The 23,354-nt window shown below is 36.8% G+C and overlaps 1 protein-coding gene across 1 annotated transcript in view; it reads left to right on the top strand.

The window, feature by feature from the left end:
- The window catches only part of NEGR1 (neuronal growth regulator 1), a 724,815-nt gene that overhangs the window by 566,400 nt on the left and 135,061 nt on the right, over nucleotides 1–23,354 (top strand). The gene's annotated exons all lie outside the window — the stretch shown is intronic.

The raw sequence follows: 23,354 nt of genomic DNA, 5'->3' as shown, positions 1-23,354 counted from the left end.
GAATTAAAATATTCTGCAGTCACTGTAGATCAGCCTCAGGGAGCAAGTGCTTTAACAACATTAATAATGGATGACAGTGTGCCAACTATTCATAGAAAAACATGTTATTAAGTTAAAAATTGAGATTCATAATTATTTGGGATTTTATTATTATTTTCAGCTGTTGTTTTTTGCTTCCTGAACCTGAGCAACTGAAAGAGATAATTCCTCTAAGCCTTCTTCTTAGAAAATATGAACTGAATGGTCCCATCCTGCCATCTATGGGTTCAGTTCATCAAATGTACACCATCTTTTGATCAGTAATTTAATAACCAATAAAAGTCACATCTATAAGTAAGACATTTTATATATGTTTCATTACCCACTTTCACAAAAGAATGGGTATTTTTTATAGAACACGTATAAAAGACTCATAATCTAAAGGGAAATAAGGAAAAAGAATTAGCTAAGAAGGAAGCAATCTTAGCTACATAAACCAAGTGTTTAAAACTTGCATAGCTTTAATTTAATACAACCTTCTCCCGAGACTTAATATAAGAAAATATTTGGGACAATTCAAGCTTTAATATCAACAGAGTCTTTGTTTACAGTCCCAAATAGATAACAGTAATATAATACAATGTGTGGATGCCGCACATCCCTTTAATATGTTCCCAAAAGTGTGGTGTCAAATCTTTTGCTAGAAGATAAGTTCTAAAGATGCTATAGGGACTCCTTTTCTTGAGTGTGTGTGTGTGCCTGTGCATTCATGTGCACACATGCATTTATTGAAATAGCAATGCATTTGCCTCAGAAATATTACACATAAAATATTCAAAGGACTCACCAAAACTGCCTTTTCCCTGCCTTAGCAGCCCTATGGAGACAATAATGAAATTCCAATTTTAAATTCTTTATACAATCAGTGTTATTTAAATTTCTAGAAAATCTCCTCTCAAATTAAAGAATATTTCTTCCCAGTCTACTTAATTTGATTGGCACTTCCTTTTTAAGATATATATATATATAAAAATCAGTAGCTTGTATCCAAAAGAAGAATGGAAGAGGCTATTGGAGAAAGTAAGTATGTGGATTGCATAACAGTTTTTCCCTGTTTAGATCTGCCTGATGCAGGCAAACGTTATTTTTTGACTGATTTGTTGAATATGGAACCAGCTGTGCCCTTGCAAGTAATATTTCATCTCTCTGCTTGCTTCAAATGTCCCACTTGCCAGTTAGCAATTGTATGGCCTCTCTGTTATTTTTGACTATTATAATGAACTTTGATTCCATGCGAAAGGTGATACCACAAATCTGAATGATTCATGTTTTAGATTGAAATTGATCTCTCATCCTGCAACTTAAAAGAAATGGGGTTTTCATTTTGGTTGAAAGAGGCAGTAATAAATTTAGACTTGGAGATTGTTGAAGACAACATGCTGTGTGAAGCTACTTGCTCTATCCTCACAGATCTATGTTAATGTGAAGCCTTCTGTGAATGTTTTAGTAACATATTTGACAAAAATTAGGTTTGCAGTTATAGGTAGATTTTGATATACCTAAATTGGCCTATCGAATGGCATTCTACAGAAATACACAGGCATCGACACAATTGTAAGACCAATAGTGTGGATGCAAACAAATTTGCTGAAATGGACTATGAGCAAAACAAGAGGATTTTTTTCCCTCCCCAACCTAAACCTAGAACCTGTGTGTTTTGTTGAGAAGCTAAACACAAAATGGTCATTCAGCGCCGTTCGTGAGTAACTCAGCAGATTGAAACAGAATAACTTCTGGAACCTGTGGTGCCCCAGCTCACCAAATTGCCACCAGTGAAAAACAAATACAAATATTGACAGAGCTTTAGTTACCCATGTCAATTGTCAGAACTTTAGAGCTGGAGTAGGTCTCAGATATTATCTTGTCATTTTCAAACTTTTTAAAGCAATGGATTCTGTTCTTCCCCCCAAATAAAACCTATGCAAACCTTTTTTATATAACAAATATAAAATTTAAATTACTTTGGTTGATTTGGAGGGAAACCTGCAAAACCCTTTCTTTTCCCTTCTGTATCAAATGACACAATAACCCTAAGGCCTGTCAAAAAGTCATAGAGTTCAAGAAAATTACGTTTTAAAATTTCTAGTCTATACCAATCATTTCACCTTGTAAGTGAAAGAACTGAAGCCCAAAGAAGGTGAGTCAGAACTCAAAGCTGTGCAGTGTCACAGCAGATCTAGGGCTACAACGTGACTTAGTTTTTCCACTTCCGGTGGTCTTTCCACTAGACAGGCCAACCACCAAAACCTCTGGAATCAAACAGGTCTGATTTGAAACCACAATCCCACATTGTAGGATGTTGACAGTTCTCTCAATCCCAATTTTTAAGCCTTAGTCATCTCATCCATAAAATATGGAAAATGACTTATTTTATAGAATTTTTGTGAAGATTAAATAAGATATATAAGATGACTAAGGTATAGTGCCAAGTCCAAAGGAAGTGCTCATTAAATGTTAGTTTCCCTTTTTTTCCTCTCTGTTATGTATAATCCAAACATTGAAGGGTAAGCCAAAAGACACTCAGTTCTACATACCTCAATAACTGGGTAACTGTATCTCACTGAAAATCCCAGAACAGCACTGGTTCTTTGATTCATTTATTAATGCACTTATGTATATCACTGTGATATTTTCTTTTTTAATAGAATTATTAATTAAATCTGCTATGCACATAAGCATTCACTCGCAATGATGAAGAAAGTGGTCAGGTTGATAAAGAAGGTTGTACAAGATTAATTACTCTACTAATGTGTTTCTCTCAGGTGAAGAGGCAATTTGACAGCTGTATCCTCAAGCTACTAATACTGCACATACATCCCTATAGCTGACAAGGGGTCAGCAAATGCCAAAGAGAGAAGAAAGCTTTGGTATTTGCGGCTGTCATTGATCAGCCTTGAAATGTAGCAGCCATGTGGGAATTAGGTTCCAAAAAGATATAGAAAAATCAAAAGGGTTTCAAATGTAACCATAAAATTTTGTTGGGAGCCCTAGCTTAAGAGTCAGGCAATTTAAGTTCTGGCCTTTAATTGTAGAGATACTTCACTCTCTAGCCTCAGTTTCCTCATCAGTAAAACTTCTTCTCTTTCAGCTCTAATACTTCAAGGTTCTAAGAAATCTATATATGTTTTAAAATAGTATTTATTGATGGTTATTAAAAACAGCTACATTTACCCCATAACAAAGTAGAAATGCTGCCAATATTTTTCCCTTCTGTACATTTTTGTTGTTGAACTCAAAATTATTTTTTATTGACAGAAAAAAAATTGCATTTTAATGTATTTTGCTCTGTGGTGAGTTTCCATAAGGTTTAGCTCAATAGTACCTCTGGCCTAATCATGTTGTCATCTCCGCAAAGAATTTTACTCTTCAGGGAAATTTCCTTTCTGTTCACAGTTTCAATTCTGTTGGCCAATAACCTATGAAAAGGCACTAGAATAGACCTTTGTGCTTGCTGTTTTATTTCACAAAGCTCTAGCTCTATAACAAATTAGGCCAAAACGTCACCCTGTGTATATGAGAGTTGTGGCTATTGAGACTTTGAAAAAATAAAAATATGCCAACATTTCCAGCCTAAAACAATAACAATGCAACAACAAAACATATTACCAGCCTCTACTTCAATAGTGCCTTTCCCAGCCTTTACTCTGACAGAGCATATCAGAGGTCTTATGAGAGATTCCCCTCCCCTTATTTCTAAGAAGTCTCAAAGAATATTTACCCAGCATGTACTGTTTTCTCTGCAGCTGCGACTAAATTTGAAGCATGATCTAATGGTTTGATCAGATGAAAAGGTCTGAGCTAGTCTCCCACCTCCACTCCTGTGCTGTGATTCCTTTTCTGAAAAATGGAAATGTGGCCCCCATTATAAGATTCAAGAATATGTGTGAATATAATGATTATTATAAAGTGCCAAGTGGCATTATTATAAAACTTCCCATTTCTCCTTGGGCAATGTGAAGCATAATTAATAGAGAACATCACCAAAAGAAAAAGTAAAGTGAGGTTGGCTTCTTTTTTTTCTGTTTTGACGTTCCGGATTTAGGAAAAAAGAGAAAGAATTAATTGTGAAAGCAATGATATTTCAATGGGCCATCCTTTCTCTAAAGTGCTGTAAGTTCCATTTTAGTAGCCGTAAAACTGCTAAGGAAGGGACTAAAAATGCCATGTCCTTGTTGAATGTGTCCATTCAGCATGGACTGGATTTTCTTACTTATAAATATAACTCATTGGGGATTTCTCTCCAGAGATACAAATTAGGTATCTGCCCAATATATACTTAAGTAAGATTTGAATATATCAAGCAAGATTGGCTTGCATGGAAATGTTATTTCATTTATGACATGGCCAGACATTTTTAGTAGGTTGGATTTTTCCAATTCTATACATTTTTTATAAGCTTTCTCTTCCAACAGTTTTAAGGAAAAGAGGTAACTTGAGTTACTCAGCTCTAAAATGTGTTATTAGGCAGTTACATACTCTTCAGTTCCTTTCTTTAATTTTTTAATCAATCCAATTAGTGCACATGTGGAGCAGCCTAATTAGGGAGGCAGATCATATTTCTTGTCAAAGAACCATGAGAGTACTACTCGGTCCATTTATGAGGAATCGCTGGTTTTCTAAAGTACTTCATTACATAAGATATAACAACATATTTTCCTCAGACTGGCAGGATAATAGCCTATGTATTAGGAATTAGTAGTCATACCTATAGGGAAATTTATAGTTTCTCAAAAAAAAAATAAAAATCATACCATCTTGGGAACACTGTAGTTTATGCTATAATAATATGCTTACCCAAATGTAGATAATATCTATAATCAAACTATTAACTGAGTAAATGCATTTTAAGAAGGCTTGCATAAGCTATGGTTACACAACTCTGTAGGCTTGACTCTGCTGGAAAAAGATAAATTGAAAGGGTTTATTTCTCTCAAGCTACCTATTGCCTGTTGGAGGCCGTATTTGACATCCTTTGTTACATCCATTTTGCTTCATACCTCAGAACCACCTGTATTTCCCCGACACCCCTCCTGCCGGCAGCACCTGAAAGCATGGGTCTTATACGCCAAAATATTCTTAGAGTGCCACATATTACTATCATAATCACCTCCCAGCTATTATTTACATTTCTCTACCTCGTTAGCACACTCCCTGATTCTCTTTTCCCTCTTACTCTTGTCATCATTATAAATATCTTAAAAAGACAAAAACCATTACTGACTCACATGCTATTAGAGAGAGGCTCTCATCTGCTATTTATGTTCTGCTTTCTGAATTATTTTCTCTTTTTTGCTTTCTTTCTCTCATTTTTCTTCAACTCCAGGACTTAATCATTAACCAAAACAGGTAGGTAGATGATTCTCTAACCAGGAGTATGGATTTGGGATAGAACTAAACAGTTTCTGAACAGGCAAGCTCAAAATTGCTTTTGAAAGCTTCATCACTGAAAATGTAATCAAACTTAGCTTGCCCCGAATTGATTTAAGTTGCAGCCCAAGGGCCAACCTTTGACCAGGGCAGCATTCACACACGCATTGATTCCGCCTGCAATTGAATTACTCAGGCAATTCCGTGCACTTTCAGCTTTAGCCCTGGAGTGCAAATGGCCAATTTTGGGAAGCAACTTGGTTGTGCTTGAAATTTGCAGGAAGATTGTCTCATATGTTCCCGGGGAAAAATCAGGCTTACTTTTTAAAAATATTCTCTTAGTCACAGAATTGGCTGCCCGAAGGACATTTTGTTTATTTTTAGGTTTGTTTAGATTTGAGAAAACTTTGCTTCTCTCAAAGAATCTCTCCTGACTTTCAAAAGATGAGTTCTAATCCTTCGATAAGTGTACTAAAATTAATGAGAGAAAAATAAGGCAATGTAATATTGTGCTATTAGATAGAGAAAAAAGGCCAGAAACACATTGAATTTTATAGTCCAGAAGCAGAAGTTAAAAAAAAAATATGTTTACTGTAATGGAAGCAAAAGAACCCTTATAGGTCTCCATAACATTGCGTTCTATGACAACACATCGTTCCCTCCCTTTCCAAAATATTTTATAAAATTGGCACAAAATAACATTACAAATCTTCTAGGGCATAACAGGCTTTCATTAAACATTTTTCTCTTTATGTTTACCCCCTTGAACTACATGTTAATTGTATAGCATCTACCCTCCTCACAGAACTAATTTTATTTTCACACAAACCTTACTATTCTTGTATACTTATTTTACATATTTATAATTAAGATTTGTTATAAGGTTATATAATTATAAGGGAGTTCTGAGGTATACTTTGCTCACCTAGAGGTCGAAGTATCTTTTATTAAATAGGACATATGTAGAGCACCTGATGCCCAATAGGAATTCATTAGTTGTCTTTCCTTTCTCTTTTACATAGTTTCAAGCCCCCTTATTACAGCTATAATTTCTTGAAATTTATTGTAAGGTAAGGATGATTTGATTAAGTTTCTTCAAATCCCTGTAATGGCCCCTGATACAATTGGGATTTTATTCTATCTTCATGATAAACTCATGTATACCTAAGTGTCCACACATGCACACAACATCCCTTGTTGACATTTGCTGCAACATAAAACATTGTCCTCTTAAAATGGACTCTATCACTATATCTCATTCCCACTCCATGTTCATTTTTAAGCAACATTTTAGATAAAAGTTGTAAAGCCTCGAGAGTTGCTCATCTTATAATATTTTAATCCCATGAAAACAGAGAGACAAATATATTACCTGGTCATTAAAAGTGTTCAAAGTCTCATATTAACATCACGATAGATTTCAGATCCAGTGTTATCTCTCCACCAATCTGTCCAGAGCCAGAAAAGGGGGCATACATACTAAGTTGCTTTTTGACATAGGTGAAATCAGGTGTTTTTTTTTTAAATCACCCCCCAAAAAATTTAAATTATTTTGTTTTCACATTCTTCTTGTTTAAAATAAGTTTATAAACTGCATTCCTTGAGACATATGTCATAATTTTAAAATTTCAGTGTGAATTCACTTATTTAATCTATTGACTATCTAAATGCCTAGTCCTGTGATATGTTGGGAATACAAAGGTAAGATAATAAGAATTGATTCTGAACTTTCTGAGGACTACTGTGTTTGAAGGGGAGGTTGGGGACACAGCTAGTTACCACAAAATGTGGTCAATCTGTAGAAGTGAGAAAGAGAGAGAGTGACAAATTATGAATGAATAAAAGAAACTCTGTATGGCTGGAGCACAGAAGACAACTAAGGGAAATGTGGAAAGATGAGGATGGGGAGGGTGTCAAATGCTGGCTAATGAAAGGCCTTGTAAGCAAATGATACCTCCTTTAACATATTATAGAAGTGTCATCAGCTAAAAACTTTTTTTATATACTACTGATAGCTTTAAAAATGTTAGTGACAACAGAGACAAATGATTATTACTGGAATATTGTAATACTTTGGTTCTTAAGTTGTCTCATGTAAACAATGCCAGTGACAAACATAAAGACTACTTTTGGACTTAGCCTTGATTCCTCTGCCTCTTTGATCCCCCTCAGATACATACACCTATATATTACCCGCTTATATGTTTCTAGAAAACTGTAAATGCTTGTGCCAATTTTTGCTTAAAGGGAGAGCCCTTAGTACACTCTGTTGATCTATTGTTTTGATCAAATAGTAAAATAATTAGTACTGAACTATTTAATGAGATTTTTAACCTTTTAAACTATATCCCTCCTTAGTTTGTTTTCTAGTACACTGTTCATCTATTCACTAATGCACACTATAATGGTTTGGTCTAATCTCTTTTTTTCTTCAAATTATACAGGATGTTGTAAGAAGCTCTCCAAAGATATTAAAGGGCAAAATTGTTAATCTCTATGTACTATAATAAAGTGAAATACTCTTGTCCCTGAATGAACACATGGTAAACTTCCCTATATAGATTTATAACACACTGTTTTCTGATTAGAGAATCATGTGATTAATAATGTCACAATAACAGCTGATATCTAACATTAAAAATTATTTCCATGTCTTGGAAAACAGCCCATAAAGATAGTTTTACCATTTTAGTTCCAGTCTCTTCTAACTAGTGAAGTATTTGGCATAGTACGTACTTTCCCCAGGTGAGAGAGCTAAGATTGTTTAACACAAATCCAGCCCCACTATTAATATCAATGCCTGTGCAAATCACACTCTACTAATGGCTGAATGGTAAAGATGTGGGGAAAGAGAAATATTAGGAGCAAAGAGAGCTAGCAGCCTCTGTTCAGTATGGCTGGTTGTGAGATCAGGCGTAGTACCGAGGCTCAATCAGAGAATGAGGAATGGCAAAATGTAATGCAGGCCTCTATCTAGGTAAGATCATCATGGCTTCAGGAGTTCAGGCAGAGTATTGGCACTGAAAAAAAAAAAAAAAACAACAAAAAACCCTAGCTCCTACCAAGTATTCTGCTGATGATGATTCAGAATCATTGTCTTCAGACACAAAGGACAGCATTGCTATCCTTTGTGCATATAATAGTTGAGTTCAATGTGAGGTATGCCTAACTTTTAACAGTTTTAGAAAATACTATGTTATGTTTCTGTTATTGGTGGTGTTTATAGAGAAAAGTTCAGCAAAGTGACAAGTTTGTAAAGGATAGTTTCACACTAGGAATTGGGCTGATTATCTCATATATGGAAAACAATAAACTGGAACCTGTTATAATGTTTAGAGATGATGAATTTAACATGTGTGTGGTGTGTGTGTGTGTGTGTGTGTGTGTTTAAAGCTAGATTAAAAATCACCTAATATTGATTTCAGTTCTTCATGACCATTATTATGTGTATAGTTTATAATTGTTATAATCCAGTCTAAAACATCATCAGATATATGGCTATTTAAGTGCATATTAATGTTTGTCACTATAGGATTTCGGTTGTTCCCCAACATTGTTGATAGCTTGTTGATGGTTTCAGCCATGCCATAGACTTCTTCATAGGTGATCCTTTAAAGCTATAAAATTCTAACATTTGTCTTATTTAAAATGACCTTTGAAAATGAATGTCTAAAACAGACTGAGGAGTCTGAGAGGGAAGGTGGGGGTGAGAGGTGGGGGAAAGAGATTTACCAAAGAATTTGTATGCATATATGCATAACCCTTAGACACGGACAATAGTGTGGTGAAGGCCTGGGTGGGGGGCGGGGGAAAAGTTTGGGATGGAGGGGGTCAATGGAAAAAAAAGGGTACATCTGTAATACTTTCAACAATAAAGATAAAATTTTAAAAATAAAATAAAACAAATGTCTAGAAACAAAAGCAAATAACTTTATCTACATTCTACTTTACCCATTAAAAATCTGTGGAACTGCCTGGCCACAGTGGCTCAGTGGTTGAGCATTGAACTATGATCCAGGAGATGGGAGTTCAATTCCCGGTCAGGGCACATGCCTGAGCTCGATCCCCAGTGGGTGGCATGCAGGAGGCAGCCAATCAATGACTTTCTCATCATTGATGTTTCTCTCTCTCTCTCTGAAATCAATAAAGTTATATATATTTAAACCAAAGGAAGGAATTTTCCACCATAAAGGAAGGAACAGTCTATAAATGAATTTATCATTTTTTATTCATTAATATTAAAATCCTGTGAGACTTGTAAAGAACTGACACTAACTTTCTAGATAATGTTTCTGATGATCAATGTTAGGGGTTAGGAATGGTTGTGAGTGACAAAACCCAAAGTAATGACTTAAACAAAATGCAACTATATTTCTCTCATGTGGAAGCCTGCAATAGAGTCCAAGGCTGGAATGGCCTCATAATATCAGGGCATAGCCTCCTTGAATGATTTTGTTCCATGTTGTAGCTTCTGTTCCCAATTCCTTCAATGGTCTAAGGTATGGCCTCCAGTTCAAAGCATCATATCTACACTTCAAGCAGCAGGAAGAACAGAGGGAAGGAGGTCTCACCATTTTCTTTTATAAATGCTTCCCCAAATCTGTACATCACTTACACTTCTTTTTTTCAGGTAAAAATGTTGTTGTTTTTTACAATTTTAATTTTTTTTTTAATTATATATATACATATATATATATGGAATACAACATGATGACTTAGTGAAATGATTACTACAGTCAAACTAATTATATCTTCTCACGTCGTTACAATTTGTGTGTGTGTGTAATGAGAGCATCTGAAATGTACTCTCTTAGCAAATTTCCAGCATTTAACACAGTGATATCCCCTACAGTCATCATGCTGTACATTAGATCTCTTGGCTTAATCATTTTACGTAAGTGCAACTTTGAGCAGCATCTTCCTATTTCTTCCCCAAGTACAATGAGGAAGGAAAATAATTTAATAGGGTTTCCTAAAAGACTCTCAAGGTCCCTTGGGTTAAAATAGGGCATATATTCATTGATTTTGCCAACACTCAAAAATGTGCTGAATCTTACAGGGGTGAAGCACACCGCGCCCTTAAGGCACAAAGCATCTAGAAACCCCACCCTCCTCTCCCCACCCCTCATTTTATACATGAAGAAATCACTCCATAGAGAAGAGGTAATACAATACTTTGGCATAGCAAGTTAATGGTGGAACCTAGATAAGAAATGAGTTCTCCTAACGCTTTGCTTTGGGCAACTATGCTAAAAAAGGCTAAAGAAATCTGTGTCAATACCTGTGAAGTGTCTGAGATCTTACCCTAGAGCTAGCTGCCACAGCTTCAGGGATGCTGGCAGGAAATGCAAGGCTCCTGGGGCAGAGATGTGAGATTTTGTTACTGGCAGTGGCCAGAGTCGCTGTGTTTGCATCTGTTCCCCGAGCCCCCAACCCCCATGGGAGCCATGGGAGCGGCTTCATGGGTGCTCCCCGTGCCTGGGCTCTGTGAAAGAGTGACCCCTGGGCCTTGGGATCCCGTGTCTCACAGCAGCCTGTAGGCAAGCCACTCAGGGGGGCACCTCCTCACTCCGCAAGAAGCGGCCTGAAGGAAGAACATCTCCTTATTCTTCACAGAGGCTTTGCATTCTTGGATTCCCAGCAGAACATGTAGCACAGAAAAGACCATGAAGGAATGTCCCCCAGCACCTGCAGGGGTGGAGAGGTAAACCTGGTGGCCGTGTCTCCTCTGAAGGAGCGCTTCCCAAATTGGACTAGGCACACTAGCAGACTGAGGACTTGGAAAATGCACACTGATTCAGTAATCCTTCAGCAGAGGCTGAGATTCTAAATTTCTTCAACTTCCCGATGGTGCCAATGCTGCGTGTCCAAGGACCACACTTCATTAAATACTAAGGCTCTAAGAAAAGTCTCATTAGATCTGAAAATGCTTATTTCAGTCACCACATTCTAGATTCTGGACTTCTATTTCAAAGGCCCAGAGAGTCTTTGTAGTCCAGTGGCTAGAACTTAGCAGACTATGAGAGACTGATCTTGATTAAAAATATATGAGACCACAACTTATATCTGACTAGACCCCAGAATACTGCTTTATTAATTTACAATAAGACAGTGACTTGAATTATAATGTTCATATTATCTTGATCAGCTCATTCTGTTCCTAAAATGAAGCAACATGAAAAGCCATGTCATAAACAGAAGTAATTTTATTAACTCATCATGAGAAATCACTGTGTGAAGACAGAAAATACTTGAAGTCTGTAGGATCAGCCACTCACTCTCTGTAGCCTGACCTGCAGAGGACACCCATCATAATCAGCAGGTTGCTTGGTGAGCATGGAATCAGAGCAAGGGGAGATAAATAAATCAAATATTCAATGGCATCAGAGTAAAACCAACATTGCTTCATTTTCAAAAAAATGGCAGTTTTATCAGTGGGACAGAATATGCATAAAGTTCAATAGTCGTGGCTCTCTTTTCCCTGAGTGGCATATACATCACATCCATCAACAGATCTCTCCTCTTTCCAAACTGGCCTCTGTGACTTTCCTTTATCTGTGCATGCAGCTGACCAGACCCTAGAGCTCTGTTTCTTTCCCCTTAGGAGTAACATAGTCTTTCTTTAGATGTGTTAATGTAGGCAATCAAGTTTCTGTCAAGTTCTGTTTGCTGTATAATCTTTTTTGTCTTTAAGAGGTAATTTTGCACATATCTTTTCTGATCTGTTGCCTTCATCATTTAACTCTCAGAGGGCAAGCTCATTTCCATCATTTTCAATTCTGCAGGTGAGGTGGGGCATAGCCCATCCAGAAGGCATTCAATCAAAGACCAGCCAATTATCTTATTGCTTATTTCTTCAACTGATTATTTGGGTTTCCTGTAAAAATAGAAATACAATACTGTCAAATAAAAAATTTAAAATGAGCCTTGTATTTTCCTTGAAATACTTTTAGGAAAGTTGCCATTGAAGGCCATGTTAATGAGTTATGCTATCACTGTTCAAACCACATCAAATTTGTGCAGTGTTCCTATTTATTTCTATGATTAATCCAATCAGAACCTGCATATACTTAGAAAATGTATCTAAAAGTTAATATTATGAAAAGTCTTTAATTTTATACATGTACATATATACACATACATACATAAATAAATACACACATACTCTAGCCAAACTACCTCTACACACAAGTAAACCACATTCCAGTGGAAATTATTCTTTATTAGCCCACTATTTGAAAATTGGAATATTTTTTCTCTACAGAAACATGCATTTTTTTCATCTTTTTATTATTAAATATGGACTCTATGCTAGGATCCATATCAGTGTTTGGGGATGCAATGGCAGTAAGGTAGCCATAGCCCCAATCCTCCAGAAAATGTATAATCTGTGGAAGATATAAGCATGTGTCAGACAAATATAATACTCAAGGATCAGGCATGACTTTCTAAAGAAATTGATATCTAGTCTGAGACCATAAGAATGAATAAATGTTAGGCAAAAAAGGAGAGGCTAGAGGAGATGCTTCTCATTTCAGGGAGATAAAACAGTATGTTTAAATCCCCAAGGCAAAAAAGAGACTCTTTCCCAAATAGGTTCACAAAAGTCTGTTAATCTAAAATGTACTTAAAGTAGAATCACAAATTGATTGAGATAAGGCGAATGAAAAATATCTAGTTGTTAAATCTTAGATATAAAGGCTATACAAGTCCTAAAAAGGTCATCTCATCTAACCTTAATATTTGAGGTGGGAAGACTGCAGTCCAAAAACTATTCCAACATACCCCTGAGAGTTAGTGACAGAGCCCAGACCAGAAGCCTAGCCATCAGATTCTCCCTACAAATACAACCTTAAGGACAGGATTAATTACACAATGGATTATGCCCACAATTGCACAATTGTATTCAGAGTTCCAATTTAAGATAACGCATTTGTAGTGTTATACATTAGACTCAGGGACTTTAATTAACATGTTCATTTATGAACACATGTATATTTATACTCTATATCTTTATGGATATCAGGTAGGAGTTAAGTTTCATTACTAGTAAAAGATGTCTTTAAAAATTTGTAGATTTCCTTGAGCAACTAAAAGTCTAGAGATAGGAAAACCGATCCGTTATGTTGGTACCACATTGTTAACAAGATCAAATAATCTATTCCTTCAACCTCTCTTAGCATGTTCTTGTCTCATTTGCACAAGATGGCAGACAGCACTCCAACATCACAACCATGTCCCAAGTAAGAAGAAGGGAAGGGCATAGGCTGGCTGAATCTGCTATCTTTTTATAAACTTTCCCAGAAGCTCCATCTAGTAACCTGTAGTTATACGTTTTAGCCTGAACTGTGTCACATAACCACTCTATTTGTAAGGAAGACTAGAAAATACAGTTTATTTTTCAGTGGGTCCATTGCTGCCCCAACAAAATCAGCTCTTAAAGTCTAAATCAGAAATCTGGCCAGGGACCCAGAAGAGGTTGCTTTTTTTCCTAGTTTAGACATTTCCTTGATCTTTGAGCAGCTCATTCCAGGTCTGTGAATTTTTTTCCCCTCATTTTGAAATGGAGTGGAATTAAATAAATATATCTAATTTTGAAAATTCCAATAAAATAAATAGGATCCTCTGATCTTTATTGTAGTTAACCATTTTACCCAGAGGGTGGTCAGAAAGACACAAAAAGTAAAGAGTGGGCTCAGGCCTAAATGGATATTTTGCTCTCTTATGTATCGATTACTCCTTTACCCTGGAGAGACAGTGAGGCATAGTTCAGGAACACAGGGTCAGGTAAAAACAGATTGGTCTGGCAAGCTTGCTGCTTTACACAATGCATCTCACAGCTGTGGGTGTCATTGGCTGGTGAACAGATAGCTGTAGGGGCCTTAAAGAAATCTTTTAACCTTTCAAATTGCTATTGGGAAGATGTGGAGCATGAATACCCCAATGTCCAAGCTCCTTTCCCTCCATGCAGTGGTTCTACCCGTTCAAGTAATCGTAATCTATTTGAGTCTCATTTGAATAGAGACTGTTGTTTATTTCTAGATAGAGCTCTCTTTACAGTCCCCTTTGGTGGCTGTAAACTCATATTTTATTTTTTATAACCATGTTTAGTAAAACAGACTTCCTCAGTTCAATCTCAGACTACTTCTGTTCTTAGCACACAACAATTCATACCCATATTAAACAAACCCAGTGTTCTTAAACCAGGGGCAATGACACCACATACTTCAAATGTAGGAGGGGGAGGCCTCCAGCAAATGAGGATTCTCCTCAAAACCCGTATTCTCCACAAGAACTCAGCCTCTGCAGGTTTCCTTTAGCCTGGGCTCCTCCAGGGACACTTCCTTTGCCAGTCATTTCAGAAACTGAAAATTGCTTTAAAGATGATATTAACAGACCAATATAAAATGACCATCCTTTTTCAGCTGTTCTCTGATTACTACTCTAGGGGTTCCTTTGAGGATGTAACAAACCAGAAGCCAAGATGCCATGTCTATTCATGTATTAGTGTCTAGCACAATAATATGTGCAGTCAGGCATTTGTTACCTAGAATTGTTTCCATAGCAATGACTACAACCTCGAGTGGGTTAATACGCTTATATGTCTGCAAGCCTAATGGGCACTTTCAGTAGTTGTGATTAAACATAAAGAATGGAGGAGACCAGAGAGGTTACAAATGCTGAGATGGTCTGATAAGAGTTTTAAACTCTAATGAACAACTTGCAAAAGAGCTAAATAAAACCTATTTAAACCCGGAAATCTGCCTGGCCAGCGTGGCTCAGTGGTTGAGCATAGACCTAGGGTCCAGGAGATCGAGGTTTGATTCAGGGCACATGCCCGGGTTGCGGGCTCAATCTCCAGTTGGGAGCCTGCAGGAGGCAGCCGATCAGTGACGACTTTCTCATCATTGATGTTTCTGTCTCTCTCTCTCCCTGTCCCTTCCTCTCTCTGAAATCAGTAAAGATAGATTTTTTTTAAAAACAAACCAAAAAAAACCCGGAAATCATCAGTGTTCTAATATAAGAGAGAAAAGTAAATTCTCAGATTTAATTTGGAAAATTAAAGCTCAAAAATGTGGCCTAGCCCTGGCTGACCTGTTCGATTCCCGGTCAGGACACATACCTAGGTTACTGATTCGATCCCCAGTCGTGGTGTATATGGGAAGCAACCTATCGATGTTTCCCTTTTGCATTGATCTCTCTCTCTCTGTCCCTTCCTTTTTCTCTGAAATCGATAATAATTTTTTTTAAAGGCCTAAACAAGGTATAAATTTACAGTACAAAAATCTGTCTGCCCCACTCCAAACTTATACTGGATATTGTATGAAAATTAGCTATGATGTAGGCAGGGCATATTTGCTTGTGCCAGTTTTACATTGATTCTTGAAAAATGTATTTTCCAAAAAGTGCACTTTGAAGGCATCAGCTTTCTGTACAATCATCTTACATTTCAGATTTTAAACATTTTTATTGTTTTTGTTACTATTAGTTTTGCACATTTTGGCCAATTATTTTGTTTGCCCTGGATCATGGTAAAGTGAATTTGGTCAATCATACAGAAAACTACTATTTATTTGTTAAAGTGGTAAATTCATGCTGCTCATTCAGACTGTGATTAACAATAGATGTTTTTGTGCTCCAGGGAATAGTCCTGGATTGATTAAATAATGTGGTGGCATCTCTCCTAAACTGAGCACATGTGGCTCCTCCATCTTGACTTTCAGAAAACTTTAGATAAGTCTGTCTCAAAATATATTCATGACTAAAAAGGAAATAATAATCAAATGCTATTTTTGATGAAAATGTGTCCCACTTTCTAATATGAATTTTCTCACGTGGTATATGAGCTCTTCACTCAGTGATGTATTGGCTAGTTTTCTGAAAACTTTTTACTTCTTGACACCTCATCAGTTTAATTTCACAATGAGCTAACGTACCTAGTGTCAAAGATGTACATCAGTAAGTGGTCTTTTTCCATGAATGTAAAACAAACCAAAGGACAAACAAAAAACACATAAACACAAGAACAACAACAACAAGCAATTACAAAAGCTTTGGACTAAGGTATTAGCTACGAACAAAATATTTTATTAATTCTCTAGACTTTGAATTTGGCTAAAGCTTACAAACACTTCAGCTAGTTTTCCTCTGCGGACTATGATGACTTGTTCTATAAAAAAAGTAAAAATAAAAAATAAAAAAGGTAAAAAGGCGTATGTATTCAGACCCCCCAGTGAGCTATATAGCCTTAGGCAGCTTAGGCAGGGGCCAAATATAAAGTTCTGTGAGAATGTCTGTGGCATTGGGGTACAAATGTAACTATGTATCAAATAAAAGACCATGTATACAAAAAAATCCAAAAAAACTCAAGCCTATAATAACAACAAATTAAAAACAGCTTCTTGCTATAAAAGATATAAAAATTACTAAGGTATTCCTTCCCAGGAACCCGTTAAAATATGGGCTCCACCTGGAAAACCCCTGTGTGTGTCAACAGATTGTGAAAAATAACAATAGACAACATTGCCCAAATTACACTAAGATAAAAAACACTTTATCTAGTCCTTCAAATTATCTTGCATAAAAACTTCATTTTCTTATTTTTCAGGAAACTGAGTCATGGAGAGATTATGTAGTCCAAAATTGCATATCAGTTTAATTTCATTTAATTGTTTTGTTAATACATTCAGCCACAATATGTCTTTGGATTGGAGCATTTAATTCATTTGCATTTAAAGTAGTTGACGATAGATAAACATTTATTGCCATTTTATTATTCATATTGTCTTATTCTTTTTTTTAAAAAAAATGTTTTTTTATTGATTTTAGAAAGAGAAAGGGAGAGGGAGGGAGAGAGAAATATCAGTGATGAGAAAGAATCATTGATCAACAGCCTCCTGCATGCCCCCAACTGGGGATCGAGCCAGAAACTGGGCATGTGCCCTGACTGGGAATTGAACCATGACCTCCTCCTGGTTTATAGGTCAATGCTCAACCACTGAACCATGCCTGGCAAAGCCTTTTTTCTTCTTAAAAGAGAGCCTAAACCTTTCTTATAAGACTGTTTTGTTGGTGGTAATAAACTCCTTTAGCTTTTTCTTGTAGGGGGAGCTCTTTATCTGTCCTTCCATTCTAAATGGTAGCATTGTTTGGTAGAGTGAGTAATCTTGGTTGTAGGTTCTTGCTTTTCATACTTTGAATACTTCCTCCCAACCCCTTCTGGCCTGAAGTGTTTCTATAGAGAAATCAGCTGACAGTGTTATAGGAGCTCCCTTGTAGGTGACTAATTGCTTTTGTCTTGCTACTTTTAAGATTTTCTCTTTGTCTTTAACCTTTTGCATTTTAATTATGTTGTAACAGTCTTGGTGAGGGCTTCTTTGAGTTCATCTTATTTGCTACTTTCTGTGCTTCCTGGACTTGTATGTCTATTTCCTTCACTTAGGCTAGGGAAGTTTAATGTCTTTATTTTTTCAAATAAGTTTTCAATTTCTTGCTCTCTCTCTTCTCCTTCCAGCATCGCCATGATGTGAATGTTGGTATGCTTGAAGTTGTCCCAGAGGCTCCTTACACTGCCCTCACATTTTTGGATTCTTTTTTCTTTTTGCTCTTCTGATTGGGTATTTTCTGCCTCCTTATCTTCTACATCACCAATTTTACCCTATACTTCTTCTACTCTACTGTTGATTCCCTGTAAATTATTCTTCATTTCAATTAGTGTATCCTTTGTTTCTGGCTGGTTCTTTTTTGTTTTCTATTTCTTTGTTGAAGTTTTCACTAAGTTCCTCTACTTTACTTATAGGTTTATTGAGAATCCTTACAACCAGTGTTTTGAACTCTGCATCTGGTAGATTGCTTGTCTTATTATTTATTTCCTTTTCTGGAGTTTTGTTCTGTTATTTAATTTGAGATGTTTCTTTGTCTCCTCATTTTGGCAACTGCCTGTTTTTGTCTCTGTGTATTAAGTAGAGCTGTTATGTCTCCCAATCTTGGTGGAGGAGCCTTATATAGTAGGTGTCCTCTAGGGCCCAGTGTTGCAACTTCACCAGTCACCTGAGCTGGATGCTCCAGGAGCACCTTCCCATGTAGACTGTGTGCACTCTTCTGTTGTAGTTAAGCCTTGATTGATTTTGACACATCAATGGGAGGGATTGACCTCCCCAGGCCAATTGTCTGTGAGAACTGGCTGTGACCACCATGAAGGGTCTGCTGTGCAGAGGACAACCCCACAGAGAAGAATTCACTTTAGTGGTGCTCAGATACTTGCTGAGTTTACTCCTTCAATGTGTCAATCGTGGTAATGGATGGGTAGTGCTTCAGTATGGTCTGAAGCTGTCCACCCGGTGCACAAGCTCTGGTACTTTCTGGAATTTGCAGGCCAAGGTCAGCTACCACCTGTGTCCTTTCCAAGGAAACCTGGTATGAGCTACAAAGAGATTGCAGATGGCTGCTACTTGTGCTGGGCTTGGAGGTGCCCAGGAGAAGCCAGGTTTCAAACCAAGGCCAGCTGATACTAATATCAGGCCTTGGGCCACTTAGCAAGAGGTACCAGGTATGCAGAAGCCAGATGCTGCTTGTTTGAGAGATTTTAGGAAAGTCTGCAGCATGAGCCAAGGCAGGCCATTTGTATGCAAAAGGCACTGGAAATGGCTTGTGTGGGCCTGCAAGTTGGGTGAGGTGGTTTCTCAGGGAATCACCAGGGCAGGGTGAATAGTACTAGCCAAGTTAATGGAGACTCAGATATGGCACCGGCCAGCTGGCTCTATTGGGAAGGACACAGAACATGAACAGTGGTCTCTGCCAGCACTTCTGTCTGGGAGAAAGATATACCTCATCCTGATGTCAAAAAATTCAGTTCCTTCCCCTATGTCCCTTGTGCCTTTCTAGCTGCTGCCCCAGCCACTGGTGCTCAGAGCAAGTGAGCCTACTTCTGTGCACAGGCACTTTAAATGGAACTACCTGGGACTCCAGGAGTGCCTGTCTCACCCAGCCACACTCCCCACTGATTTTTACAGCTAGAGGTTATGGGGATTTCTATTCCAGGCACTGGAACCCTGGGCTGGGGGACCTGGTGTGGGGCTAGACTCCTAACTTCTAAAGGGGTGCCTCTGCAGCCAAGGTATCCCTCCTGAATTTTATCAGCCACACGTGAGTGTGGGATGAGCCTGTTTAGGGTCTTTGCCATTCCTACCAGTATTAATGTGGCTTCTTTTTATTTATTGATTAATTGATTGGTTGATTGGTTTTAGAGAAAGAAAGAGAGAGAGAGAGAGAGAAACATAGATCTGTTGTCTCACTTATTTATGCATTCATCGGTTGATTCTTGTATGTGCCTTAACCAGAGATTGAATCTGCAACCTTGGCATCTCAGGAGAATGCTCTAACCATCTGAGCTACCCAGCCAGGATGTGGCTTCTTCTTTATATCCTTAGTTATAGGACTTCTGTTCTGCTAGATTTCAGGCAGTTCTGAATGATAGTTGTTCTGTAGTTTAGTTGTATTTAGTTGTAATTTTGATGTTGCTGCGGGAGGTTCCAAGTACTGCATTTACCTATCCACCATTGTGACTGAAGCTAACACAGCAGACTGTGTACTGACTCACTTTCTCTCTTCCTCATTTTCTTCCTCTCAACCCTTCCTTCCACCTCAGGTTATTAATATATTCCTTAGTTCCTTTCTTATGTGAAGTAACTTATTATTTATTTAAGATTCTAAAATTTACCTGTTACTCCTAGCAACAGATAATAAAAGATCCTTGCCCACAAGAAGCTTTATATATGTGTATGTATGTATATATATATATACACACAAACATATATGAGTGTATGTATGCACACATACACTCATATATACCTATGCACGCACATATACATATACACATATGAAATATGTATAATTCCTATAATTTTATTTTATATACTACATATATACATATACACATATATGGACATATTGCACATACAATATATATACAAACTATATATTAATATGTATAAACAGATTTTTATAATTTTATTTTGAGCTATTCATTGACATCCCCACTAATATGTTTTTTATTTACCGTTGGAAAACCAATTTACGGCACAGAACTCATCACATAGCAATTTCAATAAATATTTGAGTGGCTAATAATTAACAAGTTACTTATTTCTGAGTTTGCTCATCTGGCATCTAACTTCTAAGTTCCTCGAAGACCCCTGGAAACCTAGCCCTGCTCCTGGCCTTCCAGATTTTCTCCCTAGGTCTTTGGACTATCTCTCAGGGGTAAAATAATAAAATCAGTGGCACAAGGACTAAACATTTGGCAGGATTCTTCTCATCATACTCTGAGGTCCTAGGGCTCTCTGATATAGAATGCATATTCCCTGTCAAGGAAACTTGAGAAGTCCTCTAATCTGCGCACTTCATAAACAAGTTAATAAAATGACTTCCCTAAAGCAGGCAAGGAAATCAACAATCTAACTGACAAGAAACAAAAATGCCTTTTCTCCTGATACACAATGTGATTGAATGGGTGGAATGGAAATGCTATCATTTTATGAATCTTTGAACTTATACATTGCATATGCTGATATACTTTATTTTGAGCTGAACAATGACAAATCAATTACAGTGAGAAATCTAGAATGAATAACATAGAAAACTGTGCATTTCTACATGTCTTTATTATGTGGAAATCAACAATAGTAAAGCAATTGAATGGTTTACCTGAGTTTTACTCTAAGTACCAAGAAAGCAAAAAAGCGCTGCACGTAAACAACCATTACTAGAAAATATAACTATTCAAAAAAGCAGAGATGATAAAAGTATAAGTAATAGCAAATGCTTATCAATTCTGTATCATTTCTGCCTTTTGTTGGAAATGTTATTTTTAGAACAATCTTCCCTCAAGTCATTTTTCTAATACTCAGCTACTGTATTCACAGCAGAATCTATATAAAAAATGTTCTTTTGAAACTGCACCAAACTCTGCAATATTTAATAAATTTTATCTCAAGTAGATAGTTTTGAAATATGATGGAAATAGGGATAAGAGAAAGAAAACACAACAAAAAACAAAGACTATAATTTTGGTGGATCTGTATTTCTCTAAATAAAACTGAGACCTCTTTTTCTTTTCTCTGCTTATTCTCAAATTGTCCAGAGAGAATCAGAATACTTCTTCTAGGCTCTTCATGCTTAATCTTTTGATTCCATACTTCATTGTATTCTCTACTTCTGAACTAGTGTCAATTAAAAAGTTTTTAAGTGATAGTAGATTATCTTACATTTAAAATTTTAACTGTCATCAAAGAGAGCAATGAGGGCTAAACCACAGATTTAGAATATTAATAAGAGACATCACTTATTTTCTCAGCTCAGGCACATCAGGCTTGGGCATTCTACTTCCCATAACATCAGATGTAGAAGACTCAGGTCATGGCCTTCTATGATCTTACCAGATGGCCTGTCACTGTAGTGATGTGGAGTCCACATGGGTAAAAGAAGTCAAGAAGGTACATAGACATCTCTGCTCATCTAGGATCAGTCATCAGTGCAGTCAACTGATGAGTCTTTTAGAAAAGACTATTGTGGAGTTCCCTGCTGCAGGCAAAACTGGGTATCAACTAGCTTATGCCTGGATCACAGGTATTTTGAAGGGTGAAAGGCAGTAAGGCAGCTCCAGATTGGCTCCTTGTCCTTCTAAAATTGTCCTTTACTGTTTTCTCCCCAGTGTCCACTCACCTGACATTTTTAAAGCCACTTCCTCTCCATTCTCCATGGCCTTTCTTTGACAGCTACCTCTGGATTAGGGCCCAGGTAACACAGGGCTAAGTGTAACATTCTCCCTTGTTTCTCCTCAATATGAGCAAATCCTTCCTCATTCTGGACTCTGCCACACCTGCTTTATGCTTCTATGCAAAACCTTTATTCACTTTTCTTTCACAGAAGACCTTCTGACAAATTAAACCTGACTCTAACACTGGTATGGAGAAGAAGGGACACCTTCACAATCTGTGCTATAAGAGAGATGCCCTACTTAAATTTTTTGTATTCTTGAAATGCAGCAAAGGAAAAAATTGAAATGAAATATTTGTTTTCAATTTCAATGAAGTAAAATGCTTCTTTACTATTAGAGTATATTTGTAGTTCTACTTCCCAGGATTTTTCATGGCTGTCCTCTCTGTCTCGTTATAGTTTAAGCAGAGGTCTGCAAACTACTGCCCACAGAACAGATTCAGCCACCAATTTTTATATGGCCCGTGGACTAAAAATGATTTTTACCTCTATAAATAATTACAGAAGTCAACAAAATAATAAATCATGGCAAGTGAAAAGTTATATGAAATTCAAATTTCAAAGTCAATAAATAAAGTTTTGTTGGCACATAGCCTTGCCCATCTGCTTATGTATTGTCTGTGGCTACTAAAACCAGAGTCGAGAAGTTGCTAAGGAGGCCATTCAGCCTGCATAGCCAAAAATATTTGCTATCTGGTTCTTTACAAAGTTGACTGACCCCATTTCAATGCATATACTTAGTTAGACAGAGACCTGGGTTCAAATCCCACTCTATTATTATATCTGAAAGATATAATACCCTTCTCACAGAGAGTATTGTTTCTAGGAATAAATGAGAAGATGCACAAAGACCACCACAGAAAATTATCTTCTAAAGAATAATGTTAAATTAATGCTTTTTAAAAAGTTGCCTAAAAATGTTATTACCAATTGTTGCCTTCTCTGTGCCTCAGTTTCTTATCTATAAAATACAGAAAATACTATAAAATATTTTGTTCTACCTGTAGGCCCATTTTTCTAATGACAATATAACATATTTAAAATTCAAAAATATTGAAATTTAAAGGCATTATTTAAAATTTATTCACCTAAATCTCTGTATTAGTTCCCTAGGGCTGTCATAACAAATTACCACAAATTAGTTGCCTTAAAAACCACAGAAATTCATTCTC

The sequence above is a fragment of the Miniopterus natalensis genome, chromosome 9 (assembly GCF_054644295.1).
Source record: "Miniopterus natalensis isolate mMinNat1 chromosome 9, mMinNat1.hap1, whole genome shotgun sequence".
Classification (NCBI taxonomy): Eukaryota; Metazoa; Chordata; class Mammalia; order Chiroptera; family Miniopteridae; genus Miniopterus; species Miniopterus natalensis.
The sequence above is the reverse complement of the archived record's forward strand: the minus strand, read 5'-3'. Positions and strand labels throughout refer to the sequence as shown.